Consider the following 15,493-nt stretch of genomic DNA (forward strand, 5'->3'; position numbering starts at 1 on the left):
GGGTGGACATTTACCACAAGGCCAGGAGGAGGGGGGCTGCATAGCTGGTTCTGCTGAGTGTTACCTGCAGCTCAGCAGGGTGCTCCCCATGTTCCCCTCACCTCACAGTGCAGGATGATGTACCTGGAGGTGGCTTCAGCTAACCTGTTTTACCTCACATAGAAGCAAACTCTCTACTTAAAGGAGTAGCTGCTTCGGCTAGGTGGGAAGGTTTCTCCCATAGCTGTGAATCACTCCTTTCTGACACCAACCAAAACGGGAAAAGTCTAATTTTAGGACATATGCTAGACCTTAGCATTCCTAACCCAACAGCATGCTCCCTATATAACCTCAAAGTGCAAATAGCTATGACTAATGCATTGGCTTTGCTGCAAGAGCAGCAGGTGTAGGTGAAAAAAAGTGACCTGGCCCAGCATCCCTTAGCCAGTGCTCCCCTCCTTGCCCAGTATGGCAAATGTCCAGTAACTTGCCTGCCTCTTGGAAAGCACGATGAGGAACTGGATTATACTAACCATTCACCCTGGCCAGCAATTTTCACCTGAGGATCTCAAAGCATTTTGCATGTTTTAGTGAACATAGGTGCATGAGGCCTCTAGGAAGACATGGGCTGTTGTCACCAGTTTCCCCAGGATGACCCTGATGTGCAGAGGGGATCAAGAGGGTGACAAAGTTGGCAGGTGAAAGAGCAGCAGTGTTAGGACAGGAACTGCTTCTCCTGAATCTCTTCTCAGGTGTGAATAACAAAGCTACAAAAAGCTCCCTTTTCCTTCCAACGTGCTCAAGAGACAGGGAGGGAACAGGGAATACAGACTTTTGTTACTGCACCCCTTCTTAAACCAAAAACATCACAATTTATATAGAAAGACCCACAAGTCAATAGTCCAGTGGCTTAAAGTCCACCCAAATCCCTCTGCCCAGGAACCACTGAGGAGTGAATCAGAGAGCCTATGTGAGACGTTGAGAAGGAAATGGGGTACAGCCAGTCCGTAAGAAATATCAGGGAGAGGACTTCAGTGAAACTTCAGTGAAACAGACTGATCCTTCCATCGATCACCTTCTTCACTCAAAAGGACCTTGAAGAGCAAATGCCTAGTTATCTGTCTACACCTTTCACAAAAGGGACTTGTCAGAGTGATAGATTTTCAAACACAATAGGGTAAACCTGTCGAAGTGTTGTGATTATTCTCTCTCATGCTCTCTTTCTTTCTCTCTCTCGTTCCTTTCACTCTGTTCTTGCATGCACTTTTAGGGTAATTGCACAAAATAATTCTTCCTCTGAAATGCAGTGGCATTCATTTACCTCCCCAGAGCTGTCAGTTCCACATACACTGAGAGCAGGAGAGAGGAGGGATTTCATACAGATAATCAAAATATTCACACCCCCAAAAAAATGCAACCCAAAAAAACCTCCACCCCAAACCAAGCAGCAATACTTAGATAGCCTACAGAAAGCATTAATGGCAGACACAGACTTGGGATCCAGTCAGATGAAACTGATAATTTTGTGTAAAGGAGGAAAAACAAACACTGATATAAACGCACAGACATGGGGCATTGTACAAAGGAAATAACTGTGTGGTGCAGATGAACACAGTGCAAAGGGCCTTGAGTAAGCACTGATCAACATTGCTCCAAAAGCATAAAGTAAGATTGCCTCATCAGTGTGTTGTCGTTCCAGAATTAGGCAAATCTGCTGAAATCTTGGAACTACAGTTACGGGCAAAGCACCATATAGACGTGGCTGTATTGCTCCCAGGACGTGGGCTAACATCTCTTCACAGCACAGAAACCTGACACGTAGCTGAAATCTTGGAACTACAGTTATGGGCAAAGCACCATATAGACGTGGCTGTATTGCTCCCAGGACGTGGGCTAACATCTCTTCACAGCACAGAAACCTGACACGTAGAGGCAGCTTCATGACTGAAGGAGTCCCTACACTGCGGTTTATTATAGGAGGTAGGTATATGCACAGAAACAAAAAGGTCTCCAAGCTTGGTGAAGTCCCACAGAACATCCTTTACTCCCCTAAAAAAACATGTCCCCTAGAGCACTGGGTTGAGGTCAGACCTCTGAAGACAAAAAAATTATTTTTGAGCAGTAGCAGAACAACCTGAAACACACTCTGTCAGATGCCAAATAAGCAAATAGCCCAAAAATACATCTAATTTCGAAAAGTGGTCTTTTCTGAACTACAAGTGACCACATGAGAAGTCCTGAAAAACACCGTGACCCGCACAGAAACTGAGCATAGGGGAACAGCACAGAGCTAGGGCCGAGATGAAATCAGCGGGCAGAGGTTGTAGTCTAACATAACATGGGATAACAAGGTGACATCTTTTCTTAGACTTAGCCATGCAAAATTCATTTAAAAATAGAACCTCTGTTTACAAACCATTCAAGTTTTGTCCTCTCATGGCTACAGCCACATTGTTGGCATTATAATGGGAATCACCTTAACCAGGTACACATTGCTGCACTCTCCTAGGTGGAATGAGCTCTCCACCTATATGGTACAGTCCACGTGTCACTAGAAAAGTAATCTTCAAAGTAGTGAGCACAGGTCCTTTTGGAGCAAGACGAATGCTACCCTAGCTGCTACTGTGCTGTTCCTACAGCCAGCGAGGCAGCCTCCTGCAGCCCTCAGTGGCTGCAGATTTGCTGTGATTACATTCCAGTTTAGCTAGGAAAAAACCACCCAACAGTCAATCACGGCCAATGAAAACAGCAGGCTGCTCCCAAGGATGGGCCAGAGAAGGGTAACTGTTAAATTTTTCAGAGAGCAACTTCTAACAAAAATGAGCTCAGTCCTAGCAGGCCCCAGGGCTTCAACTTGCTTAGGAGACCCCTTCTGCCTATGGTTCTTCCTGAGGCCTCCTGGTCTTGGCTGTAATAACAGAGACACATCCAGCATGCTTAAATCCCTGCGGATAAGTTATGCCTATTGTAGTCATGTAAATCATATCCAAAACAACTCCAACACAATTCCAGTGCAATTTTGCATTAGGGCCGCTGGTTCTCTCCTCTTCGTTCCCAGTGATGGCTTTAGCAGCAGCTTATGTTCACACTTCTCTTTGCAAAAGGGTAGCATGTCCATACCATGATGGACTGCAGGCGATCGGGGTGAATTGAAATTCCACTGATTAAAAGAAAAAAAAATATTTCTGTCTAGGTAAAACCAACGAATCTAAATGTTGCCTCCTTTCTCTAATGAAATGGGATCTCTAATGCTGGAGTCTCTGGGCATCTGCAGCATTTCAGGGATTGCCAGCCCAGCTGTTTTTGCTCTTATCTTTCTCCAGCCAGCCTTGCTCCCCACTGCCTGGAAACCCTACACACGTAACCCCTCTAGGTTTGGGCTGTACCTGATCTCCTACTGCCACATGTGGAGGTGGTGACAGGTTGACAGAGAGTCAAAAGAGCATGTCACAAAAAGTGATCAGACAGAAACTGGCAGCAGATTTATGTCAGGAGGTTCACATTTCCCATGTCTGTGTCTCAAGACCTAGTGATGGTGGATTAGGTGCACAGTGCTTATTTGGACCCTCAGGCACGCACCCAACCTTCGGTGCTTGGATCCTTATCACACCAGCAACCCGGGAACCATATGTTTGCTGGGTATTCATAAACCAAGAGCAGGGAAACGTTAAAACTAGTACATAACAGTTGCCTCCTTATTACACTCCAGGAGCTTTCCAGGCTCCTTATCCTTGCTTTGTGGCAGCTCGGTGCCACGGGCAAGGGTAGCCCCCATGACCTGAGTGCCCTTCATCTAGTTCTCCTCTCTTTCTTGGCTGCTTTAAGCACATCTTCTTTGTAAAATCTTTAGTTTCTTTAAGGTCCAGGGGCAGTCAGACAAAGTCTAGGAAGTGAAAAAAAAAAAAAGCCTGTGCTGGTTGTGAGTTGTCCTTTCCCCTTATCGTGATGGGGCAGGGGGGAACACATCTCTCCCAAGGGAAACAGCAGCTCATTTCTGGCACCGCTAAAGTATTTTGCGGCCTCTGGTGTGGGTGGGTGAGTGCAGGGACAGGTTAGGAAGCTGGAACTATGCTAAATCAGAGAGAAACTCCTGATCTGTGATGGAATTTGAGCACTGAGCTGTCAAGATAATTGAATTCATACAGTAATTCTTCTTTCCTCGCTAGAGATTTTCTTCTTCAAAACTTTCCACATTAAACTCTTCTGGAAGGAGAGGGGATTGACGCACGCACCGTCCCCATGCCATACGGCTCAAGGTTGATGCAAGGTGGGAACACTGCCAGCGTGAGAAATGGGACAGGGTGGCATGCATGGGGTTCATCCTGCAGAAGCAGGGGAGATGCTGGCAGGGAACACCTCTCCACTCGAGCTTTGCCTCCCTCCCGACTCACAAAGTATCCCACCTCCTCCCTACCCCCTCTCTCTCTTTACATCCCTCTGACTCATGCCCACCTGCAACATTTCCATATCTCATTTTAACCTTCCTCCTTAACTTCCAGTTTTTCCATTTGCCCCTTGCCTTTCCTTCATCTTTTTCCACTTTGCCTCATATCCTTCAATTCCCTTCCCAATCCTTTCTTTCCTCTTCCATCTTCCTCTTTATTCCTTTTGTCCCTTTCCCTACTGATCATCTTCCTGCTTCCTCCTCTGACTTAGTCTCTGCCTTGCTGATAAATATTAGCCTATGCCCAGGTAAGTCTGCTCAGCTGAACATGCAAGAGACCTGGAGTTTAACAGAGACAAGACCAAGCTAGCATGGGGAACAAGTGAACAATTTGTTAGCATATTGACTCTGTCCAGAAAGCGCCTGGTCTGGTGTACCTCCATCCCATGCCAAGCCACTGGAGCGGACAGAGAGCACACGGGGACAAGGGGGCATGCAAACCACCAGCATCGCAAACCTTCACCACTCATGAGGTCTCAACAACAGCAGAATAGCTTCATCAGCTACAGCTTGGCACTTCTTTTGCTCCTCTGCACCTGTGAGCTCGAGAGTGGGCTTGGATGTGTCTTGGCACTCTCGGCTTCTCCAGCAGCAATGAAATTCGGGAGAGAAAAGCGATGCTCATTGCCCAACAGCAGAAATGCACGGCCAGCGTGGCTCTGTGCCAGGCACGGGAGAGCAGACTGACCAGCAGGATGGAGGAATAAAAACGAAGACTATTTTAAATAGACATAGCGAGAATATGAAAACCACGTAAGGAGTCTAGAAAATTCAGACTTTATCTTGCTGTATGTGTAACCCAAGATAATGTACTTACACTATGCCTGACTAGCAGCTTTCTCGCAATTACATTCAATGAAATCCATGATTAAAACAATTCAAACACTACCATTTACCTCTTCATATTTACATCTCCTTATACCTTTATTAAATACTTATTAACTTTCCTAATCTTAGCTCCTGAACTTCTATTTGCTGAAAATTAGCAGCCAAGAAATAATATTTAAAATGTATTCTGGAAGCATTAATGAAAAATACCAAGGCAGTGTTTTTCTTATGACACAAAGCCAATATGTTTTTGTCAAATTCAAAAGCTGTCTAATTCCCCTTCTCTGATAGGAGTTTTCAGTTGAAATCTAATTAACTGCAGTCTAATCAATTCATATTTCTTTGTCAAATAAATTTGGGTTTAGCACTAAAGCTGGAAACTTCATGGCTGTGACTTCCTAGCTGTAATTTCAGGCTTGCTATGAGTTTCTGTGCAAAGTGAAGCTTTTGCTGCCTGTGGACTTTTATTTGGTCTTTGCATCTATGAGCACCTGGGGTGACCAAGACAGAAGATTGTTTTGTTGCTCTCTGCTCCAAATTCCTTCAGTTTCCCAGCTGTCAGGGGTCTAAGCCTGATGTGTACCTATGCCATGACTAGATGTGATTTAACCAATGTCTTCTGTGTACAAGAATATGCCTTTCTGTCCTCGGCTCCTTGATTTGGCCATCAAATTCCACAAACTGGAATGTCTACCACTTCAAAGATCCAGAAGATAGGAGTCACAGGGAAAATATAAGACTAAGTCTGCCAGTTTTCCCTGTCTGAATTTTTAATTCAGATATTGGCACCAAAAGTTGGAGCTGACGTCTCTCCAGTTACCAAGGTGTCCATCCCCCTGATATGTGAGCCATGTGTCAGCCATCCCACAGCTCAAATCTCCCACCTGCAGTTTGTGGGGTGGTGGTGGGAGACTGATTTACCTCTAAATCCTCCCACCTCTGTAGTACACACCAGAATGAGAGGAAGGTCTCACTGCCTCTGCTCTGGCTTCAAAGACTGTGGCTACAATGCAAAGAAGGAGCAAAGCTGGTCCTCTTACTGGACAATGTACTCCAATGGTCCTGTATCTCCCCTCTTATATTAATGAGCTGTTCTGATGAAAGGAAATTAAAAAACACGTGCATTGCTAGATCCACCCAGTCCTCACCCTCTGTGGCCAGAGATGTAGCAGTGGGCAGGGGATGTGGAGAATAGGGCAGGCTCCCCCAGGGGCTCTATTAGCTGAATCTGTGGTGTGCAAAAAAGGGAGGGCAGGCAGAAAAATCCACTTAGTGGTGCCCACAACTGCCTGGATACTGGGGACCATCAGTGCTGGAGCAACAGCAAGGAGGCAGGAGGAAGAGCACACAGATGAACAGCTAGAGCGTGGGGCAAGTGTGGCATTCAAGACACCTCCTATCAGCCCTTGCTAAGGCTGGACGTGCCCTAGCTTGTACACAACAAGAGCTGTAAGCAGGCAGGCACCGGTAAGGGATGAATCCAATCTCTTGCAAACCCATCTGGAGACATCAGAAGCAGAGCCAGAAGACTTTGACAAGGCCTGCCCAGATTCTGGGCAAGAGAGGAGGGCTACTGCTTCCATCCCAAGTCTGCAGCTACAGATGCACACATACCAGTGGAGAGAAAAAACACACAGCACATGCAGACAGGCTACTTGCCAGCCCCAGGACTGCAGGGCTCCCGAGCGGGACCTATTTTTTTAAGATTTCTGCACCATGCCAGCCCTTTTGCTCTACAGCTGGAGCCACATCCTTACTTGCCCCCAAAGGTCCCAGTGGCTATGGCAGAAATTAAAGACTCTTTCTAGGTGTCCCCTTTTCCCTGCTCAGACAGTTGTGTTGTGGCCCATGCCCCCATTTCCTTCGCTTGCTCACAGCTGCAAGAAGGCACAACCTCTACCGGTGCATCGGGAATGGGCAGAGGCTTCAGACAGCACGGGGCACCAGCCCACATGGGGTGTGCTAAGCACATGCAGCCCCGCAGTCACATCAGGGCTGCATTCACCTATGGACTCCTCCTTAAAAATGTTGTCTTCATGGATGCTCTGGCTCCCAAATGATGGGTTATTTGGACCTGATCTTTTGCTACATGGACATAGGTTGCTCCGTGCTGCAGGAGGCATAGGGCTGCCAGGCAGCCCCCAGCACTGAACCTGCTATCAGCTTGCTTGATATATACTTGAAGAGCAAGCCATGCAGGCATTTGCACACATTTTGCACAGTTTGGTGCCTCTGGGGCCAGGATTCAAAATGCACCTTAAATAGATGAGCCAAACTCCTTTCAACACCTACCGTAGAAAGGATGGAATAACATCATATGGGATGTGGCCAGACATTACACAGCAGGCCTCTAAATTGCTCTGCAAACCACAGTGTACTCAGCTAAATAGTCCTGCTTATCTCTTTTAATGCTGCAAAAAGACAACTCTCTGCTGACATAAAAGCTGAAAGATAGAAGTCAAGAAAAAAAAAATCCCTTGCTAGTAAAATAAGGACTGCAAAAATTACATCCTTTTTCCCCCCTTTATTAAAAAAAATAATAATTAAAGAAGCTATAATTCATTTAGTAAAAAGTAAGACATTTCTTCAGGGAGTGATAGATCTATTACTAATTACACAGTCAGATCCAGAGCTGTGATGCTTAGTATTCTTAAAAAAATAACCTGCAACTGTCCCCCCAATACAAAACTTTTTTTTTTACCTTTTTTTTTTTTTTTTTTTTAATTGCTGTGTGAGCAAGAGCTGCTGAAAGCTTCCAGAGCCTGTGAGACTGGTCCCTTGCTGCCTGGAATGTGATTATTTCACACCCCTGAACACTCAGATATCTCTCCAAACTGTGTACTAAGAGAAAACGTCAGAGTTTCTTAATAGTTTCGGAGACATGATATGAAAAGACATAAGCAGGTTTTCACACTGTGATAAGAAAGCCAGAGGGACTCGCCAAGCTCAGATGACTGAAGACGAGTGACGGGGACTCACTTTTGAAAACCAGGAGTCTGAACGCAGGCTCTGAGCTCTGTATTTCATTGCTTGGGGTGGGGGAAAGGAAATAAAGGGTGTCTGTATTTTGGTCCTGTGAGCCTGCTGGTGTTGCCTTTTTTTTTTTTTTAATAAAGCTAAAGATTCACATGGTAGGGAATTAGCTTTTAGGGAGGCAAAAAATCAGAGGCAATAATTGAGAACTACACATAACACATGCAGGGTAACACTGCCTCCTTGTTTTTATTCTTCTCTGGTGTGATTCATTTCATTTTGATGACTGCTTTCATTTCAATATGTTGCACATCTATGGATAGTTGTACTAGGAGAAAGCAAATGAAATAATTAGTATCATTAAGGAGGAAAAAGTGAGTGCGTGTTGGGGGGCAGGGCTGTGCTTCTGATATTTCTGCCTTTGGTTAAGATGCTATTTAGCCTGCTGCTTGCTGGTTTCCATCTTTATCTGATCACTGCTTGAAACACCTAATTGCTGTATTTATTACAGTTTTCTTTAACTTGCCATAATTTTATAGAAACTTTCATTTGGCATCGACGATTAGCTAACTAGGATTTTCTGAGCATTCTGCTGTTTACACTGCTGCTAATAAGTATTTAATGGTCTGAGATTTTAAAGTCATAACTATGCAAATTCTGGCCAGGTCCCTGAAGGACCATAGTTAATTAAAAGCAAAGAGAAAGCAGAAGATTGGCAACACACTTCCCTGTCTTGCGAGTTTAAGGCCAACCAGTGTGTTGCAGACTAAGCAGCATCTTCCCAGTGTGGAAGGGCACCGTGCGGTGCCAGTTTTGTTTCCTGGGAATGGGTAGGCATTTGAGGCTGGAGGGCTGGTACTTCTCATCCTTCAGAGAGCTGCCAGCCCCCTTTCCTGGGCTGAAATGTAGAGGGATGAACTTGGGGCTGTAAGTGTAAACCAGTGGCTTCCCAGTAATGAGAAAGTCAGTGTTCAGAGGTACACACACTGATGTTGCACAGGTTTGAAAAGAGCTTGGATGGATGGATTCAGGAAGCAGCATCACTGCAGGTTCATGGAAGAAAGGATGTAATATCTAAGGAATTAGGGGAAGCAGAAATCAAGGACAGTAGATAACTATCAGAGAGAGAAGGTACAAATAATAATAATAATAATCTCAGTTAATAGAGATCAATACTTTCCAGGCTCCCAGTGTGGAAGCTGCATAAAGCACTCCTGAAGAAGCAGCTAGCCAAAAGGCACAGGGAGCAAGAAGAAATGTTCTGCTCAATCTAAGGGGCTATCAGGCATGCCCAAGAAGGGATCTCCAACTGTACAAAGATGCCAGAAAACCCTCTCCGAAGGCTGCATAATTACTCAGAAAGGAAAGGATGCTTTGGAAAATAAATTAAGATATCAGGACAGCTGTGCTGCCATACTATAAGTGAAATGAGATAAAAAAAGCAAACTTAGGAAGGTTTTCAAACTTCCACAAAAATATTTACCCATGATGATGTATTTTGAAATTAATTGTTTTTCTTATCATGATATGCCACAGGTTATAGACAATTTCTGAAGAAGATGGACAAGAAATATTCAGCTGAGCTCCTTGTTGGCCCATCCTGGCCAACAGGCAAAGGAGATGATGGAGGAATCTGGTAATGAACTGCTGGCTTGGCCAGCTACATAGGGCAGGAGACTTGCAGAGCACTGGGCTACCCCTGGAGAAGCAGAAACATTAACCAGTATTTCATTAGAAGAAGAATTAGGTTTTAAGGAACTGAGAGATAGACCAGTCAGGAGATTGTTAAATGAAAGACCAAAGGGGAAAGTGGTGAAATTAGGAAAAAAGTTAATTCTTACAGAGCCTCCATGTCAAGAACAAAACTAATCAAGGCACTAAAAGATGTAAAGAGGAGAAAAACGGTATCATCTATACACCAGTGCCAAGGGCCCGAGTAATAAAGAGAATAGGAATTGTTCATTTTATGAGCATAAACAGCCTAAATGGCATTAAGAAAGCCTGGTGGGAAGATCTGCATGAAAGGAATATTAAAATCAATGATTTTAACGTAGCTAGGGAGGCTCAAGTGGACAGAAAGGGAGGGGGAGCAGCACACTGTCAAAAATGGCATTTTCTAGTAGGGAATCAGTGACAATTTGGAAATGAATACTTATGGATTAATTTTCTGCCATATAAAGTAGAGAAATGGGTTCTCCTGCCTAGAGAAATGGGCTGACAGGAGCCTCATGAAATTCAACAGACAAATGCAAGGTCCTGCACCTGTGCTGGACTGACCCGGTGCCTAAGGACTGATGGGTAGTGCCTCTGCTGAAAAGGACCTGTGGGTCCTGGGGGACAGCAAGCGACACATGGTCCATGCGAGGAAGGCTGATGGCATACCAAGCTGCACCAACATGAGTGCAGCCAGTAGATGAGGGAAGGGATTATCCCCTTTACTTTGCACTTGGTAGACCACATCTAGAATAGCACTTTCAGTTTTAGTCCCCCCAGTACAAGAAAGTTGTTGATAAACTGGAGCAAGTTCAGTGGAAGGTCACTAAGATGCTCAGGGGCTGGAGCACTTGCCCTGTGAGGAGATGCTGAGGGATGGGGGCTTGCTCAACCTGGAGAGGAGATGATTTTGGAGGGACCTAACAGCAGCTCCTTGGTACCTACGAGGATGTCAGTAAGAAGATGAGGAGATGAAGCCATGCTCTTCACAGTGGTGCATGGCAGAAGAACAAGATGCAATGGACATAAATCCAAGCAGCGAATGGAGGTACAGACTTGTTACAGAGATAAATCAGCAGCGGGGCTGGGGCCCAGAGAGGCGGTGCAGTCTCCATCTGTGGTGGTTTTTAAGACTTGACAACTCTGAGCAAGCTAACTTGAGTTTGTTATTGACCCTCCTTTGAACAAGAAGATTGGACTGGAGACCTCACAATGTCCTTTCCGATACGAATTATCCTGTGATCCTATGAATGCGATTAGGTATGTCCAGATCACACTAGAAAACAGGCTGACTAGCTCTCTTGGTATTGGTCTGTAATTCATAGGAGAAAAACCCTCCCCTTATCCATCTGCAAGAGTCGAATTTGGACAACGTGTCAGGGACACGTAAATCTCCTTGCAATTTCCCAGCATTTACAGTGATACACCCTACAACTCGAAGAAAATTGCATTTAAGGATGGAAGATACAGAGACTGTCTATTATGCGCTTTTTCTATTTTTATGATAGAACTTAAAACTAGGACTACTTGATTACGTGTGTTATGTACAAATCAAGTAAGGTCATCAACAGTACTAGATATACTTGGTGGATTACAGAGGCCATATGCATGAAGTTGAAAACACACAGAAACAGCCATGCATCAAACCGGTCAGGATAAAGACTTTAATTCACAAACTGTGGACAACAGTCAAGTGGTGTTTAGGACTATTTATCAGGTATCCAAGAAGCTTCAATAGAGACAAGAAAGCTGAACAGGCTAAAAGATAGTACAACACAAGCGAAAGCAAAAGCAGCAATGTAATAGCAAGAGTAGGGAAGCCTATAATATAATACCAATGAATATAAATTAGGAGATGGAAATTGTAGAAAATTTGTAAGAGAATTGAACAAGCACATAAAATGGTACAAGTTAATCATTGGAACAAGAAAACAGAATTGTCACGAACAGTGTAAAAAGGCAGAAAACTTCAATTAAAAAAAAAAGTTCTATGGGGAAGGTCAGATGATATATGTGTGCTATAGATGATAATGAGCTAGTTTCAGCTCCAGCTGTGAGCAAGTGTTTTAGGCTTTGCCTATCGAAATAGGGATATTCTAAGATAAGCAGGCCTGGACAATTTATATCCAAGAGTTTTAAAAGAGATGGCCAGAAAAAAATCTGGACCAGTACTGATGATTTTTGATTAGTCTCAGAAAACTGGGAAAGCATTCAAGAGTCAGAGAAATTCTGATACTGTGCCAGTACTTTAGAAACACAGTGATCTCAGTAGGCTGACTGGACTGATGCTGATCACAGTACAGTAATGAAATCGCCAATATGCAGCTTTGATAGATTACAGATTAAAGGTGGATAATAAAATTAACCATAATCAGCACGGGTTTAAGGAAAAATCGACATCATCAAACTAATGTGCTATAATTTCTTATGAGATTACAAGTCTGGTTCACACAAGTGATTATGTTGATATGGCTGGAATGATATGAAATCATCATGACATACATTAGCTGGAGAAAAACTGGCTAAGTAATAAACCTCACATGCAACAGTAAATGGGGACTCATTTGTGAGCAGATGTACTTCTGTAATGCACAATTCTTGCCGCTCTGTTCTTTATTTATTTATCACAACCTGGCAGAAAATTTAAAAAAAATCACTGATGGATTTTGCAGTTGAAGCATATTTTTGGGAGAACAGAAAAAGAAATGAAGAGGACAAGTCAGCGATATAGAACAGTATGAACTGCTTTGGAAATGCAAATAATATGTATTCCAGTGTGAACTAATATAACAGCATACATCTGGGAACAAAGTTTGCTGTTCCTACTAATAGGAAGGGATTTTCTCTCTTCAGAAGAGGAGACTGAGAGGGAAAAAAAAACAACCAACCAAGCTTGGAGCCAACGGAGAAAGCAGCTGAATGAATTGATAGGGAGATGTAGTGATTGATTAGATGGGCTACTGCAATCCTTGGCTGTAGGAACAGGGGAATTTCAGTCTGGAATAGAGAGACTGTATTACCACTGAAGTGGCTACACAGAGTACTGTGTCTTGTTCTGATGTCCACCACTTTTAAAAGCTGTTAAAGAACACTGCAAGTGCATCCTAAAATGCCAAAATATACAAAGTCATGCCATTCTTCTCATCAAAGGCAAAGTTAGGATGGGATTTGACCACAGCTTATGAGATCTACATGGCAAGCTCTAGTGCGATAATGGAGAAAGGCAAAGATGGTGCATTCTCTGAAAGATACACCAGCCTCTCCTCAGCCATTGGACTCCAAGCAGCAAGTAATTAAGGAAAGGTTTTGGACATATTCTGGGGACACACTTGTCATCACAATCATCCACCTGGCCACATAGTGAAGCCCTCTCCCCCTTAACCTACCTATTTACACAAGTAAATTGCATACCAGAACGTGCCATGGGGATGCCGCAGAAGTGGGCAGAGACAGACATAATTCCCACCACAGACAGCTAATTACAGCACTTGGCTCAAGAGAGGCAGAACAAATACACTGCCAGTGGAATTAATGCCCCCAAGGCCAGGCAGGTTGCATGAATTCACTCCTTGCACGGGGACCCTCAGGACAGTCATGCAAAGGGACATCTCCCTTCTCAGAGAGGGATAGTGGCATCACCTCCAACCGTACGTGAATACAACTGCTTCACAGAGTAGTGCCAGCAGGAGAAATTGCTCGCTCTTTTTTTGCTAGAGAACTGCCTGACTTACAAAGTTGATGAGCACTAGCCCAGAAATAAGTGACTTTGCACCTAAATTCATGCACGTAGAGACACTGGCCTGCGTTTCCAGTGTGATTAGTGTTCGCATTATCTCAACTTTCAAAACTTACTAGGGTCTCAACTTTAGGAAGCTGCCCTTTGAAGTTGCCTCAGATCGAGCTCTCCACATGCACCCATTGCTGTGGGAAACAAATGCCGACAGACAAGACCTAATCACAAACACAGGGGAAGAGGGACTCCCACCAGGACAGCTGGTGACAAGCACAGTCTGCTTGAAACATCTGGGAACCTGCAACCTCCTGTCACCAGCAAGTAGTTGGGAACTAGAGCATCGGCAAGCTGAATTTGCAGCCCTGATTGCTTGTGCGCACAAAGGCATCGGCATTCTTCAACCCAAATTACCTCACGTAGTTTTAGGAGCTCCAAGGGAAACAATGAAGGAGAGAGTTGACTTAGGACTGTTGTTTTGGGTTTTTTTCTAATCCATTCTGAAAAAAATGTGTTGAAGGTGGTTGGGGGAGGGAGCGAGCAAGAGGGGAGAAAGTTCTGGTGATGTCAGCTCCTATCGCCATGGAAACTGAACATTTTTAGTGACAATGGAGTCTTCCTCCTTGAGCTGCTGGGTTGCGTGGGGAGCAGGGGCAAGCAGGGCAGGGGCACACGAGGGAATTCAGCTAACTAAAACTATAGCTTCTGGCTTTCCAAGGAAGTGAGGATAAAACTACAAATGAATGCCTGAATATATGGTTTATGTAACCAAAACACAGTCTGGGGCAATAGCAGCAAATAATCGTTATGCTCTTTGATAAAACATGCTGTCATGCAGCTAGCCAGATGGAGGTATCTCAGCTGCCCAGGAACACCCAACAGAACAGTCCTTTGCCTGCACTTCACTTTTCCATGCTACAGTTCATTCTTCCAACCTTTACTGCCTTGTTGGTGTTTATTTGGAAAGGGAGAAGGGAAGAGAAGAGGCTGGAAAGTACAGTCCTTATTCTTAAAATTGAGAGAAGCTGCACATCTTCTAGACAGTGCGTTACCTTCCAACATCGCAGACGTTTTCTTGAGAGCCAAATTTATGACCTCCCTTGCAGGCAATGAGAGTCCAGGACCATGAAAAGGAGAAGGCCTTTAGAGAAAACTGATTAGCCTCTGGTCAGGATCTAACTCACTGGCATGGAGAAAACATGCAAGACCTAATGCAGGATGTCTTCTCTTAGTCAGAAGGCTAAGGCAGCATCTGGACCCAGAGTAAGCTGAAGCCATGATCCAGGTGCAGGACCAATCAGGATAAAGCTTGGGGCTTAAATTTGAGGTTAAATAAAAGCCTACAGTCTGTATGTAAGGGCAAGTTTGAGCCTTGAATTTGATTTAAACAGTGCAGACAATTTTAATGAATTTCAAAGAATAATGAATTAATAACCACAAGCTTTTATAACTCGAAATACATTATATAGTCATTAGTTCTCTATAACTAAATGGAAAAATCTTTCTTTAGCAGAAGTCTTTTGAGATCAGGTATTCTAATGAGATTACTATCATTTCAGCCTGACACCTCATGAGGACAACTGTATAGAAATCAGGAAACAAATTTCTTTCAGTTTAGGACCTGAAATGAAAAATCCTCCACACTGATTATTTTATATCTAAGGAGTTGATTCTAAGTCTCCTTGGCATTGAAAGGAGTTCAGATATGAGCTTTTTTCCTGGTACTGCTATCAGATGCACAAAAGACTCTCTCAAATTTCTGCCAGCAATGGTGACAGAGGGAAACATGTAAATGAGGTTTACTGCCTTCTCATCTAGGTAGCATG

At 44.0% G+C, this 15,493-nt stretch overlaps 1 protein-coding gene across 1 annotated transcript in view; it reads right to left on the reverse strand.

Annotated features, from left to right (window-relative positions):
• CACNA1I (calcium voltage-gated channel subunit alpha1 I) overlaps positions 1–15,493 on the reverse strand; it is a 160,036-nt gene that overhangs the window by 70,424 nt on the left and 74,119 nt on the right. The gene's annotated exons all lie outside the window — the stretch shown is intronic.

This window comes from Ciconia boyciana, chromosome 1 (genome assembly GCF_034638445.1).
Source record: "Ciconia boyciana chromosome 1, ASM3463844v1, whole genome shotgun sequence".
Classification (NCBI taxonomy): domain Eukaryota; kingdom Metazoa; phylum Chordata; class Aves; order Ciconiiformes; family Ciconiidae; genus Ciconia; species Ciconia boyciana.